The sequence below is a fragment of the Schistocerca cancellata genome, chromosome 7, assembly GCF_023864275.1.
Source record: "Schistocerca cancellata isolate TAMUIC-IGC-003103 chromosome 7, iqSchCanc2.1, whole genome shotgun sequence".
In the NCBI taxonomy this organism is placed as follows: Eukaryota; Metazoa; Arthropoda; class Insecta; order Orthoptera; family Acrididae; genus Schistocerca; species Schistocerca cancellata.
In genome coordinates this window covers 298,520,438-298,521,599 of record NC_064632.1, presented here as the reverse complement: position 1 = coordinate 298,521,599, position 1,162 = coordinate 298,520,438, and positions in this window count along the sequence as shown.

The window sequence follows — 1,162 nt, the reverse complement described above, 5'->3', positions numbered from 1 at the left end:
TTAACCTAACCCAAGTTGTGCCTTAACCTAACCCAAGTTGTGCCTTAACCTAACCCAAGTTGTGCCTTAACCTAACCCAAGTTGTGCCTTAACCTAACCCAAGTTGTGCCTTAACCTAACCCAAGTTGTGCCTTAACCTAACCCAAGTGGTGCCTTAACCTAACCCAACCCAAGTGGTGCCTTAACCTAACCCATGTGGTGCCTTAACCTAACCCAAGTTGTGCCTTAACCTAACCCAAGTTGTGCCTTAACCTAACCCAAGTTGTGCCTTAACCTAACCCAAGTTGTGCCTTAACCTAACCCAAGTTGTGCCTTAACCTAACCCAAGTTGTGCCTTAACCTAACCCAAGTTGTGCCTTAACCTAACCCAAGTTGTGCCTTAACCTAACCCAAGTGGTGCCTTAACCTAACCCAAGTGGTGCCTTAACCTAACCCAAGTTGTGCCTTAACCTAACCCAAGTTGTGCCTTAACCTAACCCAAGTTGTGCCTTAACCTAACCCAAGTTGTGCCTTAACCTAACCCAAGTTGTGCCTTAACCTAACCCAAGTTGTGCCTTAACCTAACCCAAGTTGTGCCTTAACCTAACCCAAGTTGTGCCTTAACCTAACCCAAGTTGTGCCTTAACCTAACCCAAGTTGTGCCTTAACCTAACCCAAGTTGTGCCTTACCCTGCTCTGTAATTGCCATATGACACGTTACATTAATGTATTGTCCAACCGCAACCCGCTCAGAATAGTTCGCGACTCGCACTCCCCGGTCTCTTGTGTATCGTTTCATGTTAAACACGTCGCAAGTGTTGCTTCCTTTTTACATGCTCCCGCTATACACTGTAATGTGGACGCCAGCAGGACGTACATCGCCCCCCCCCCTTCCCCCTGCCTTCGCAAGCTGGTCGGTCAGGTGCTTGCGTGTTCAATGCCCTTCACAGCTGTTCACTGGCATTCGCATGCCGAAGCACTCAGTCTACGTCGTGGTACGTCCTGTGTCCACTGTCCGCCGATGTACGCCTAACCCACGCACTGTACTGCACAGCGGTCCTTCTGTACTGAATGATACACTGTAGCACATGTGTGACCGTACAAAGACTGCGGCGAACCATACCGTCCAGATGTTGTGCACACAGCTACGTGTCATCTCCCCATAACAGCTGCATTGCAGTGT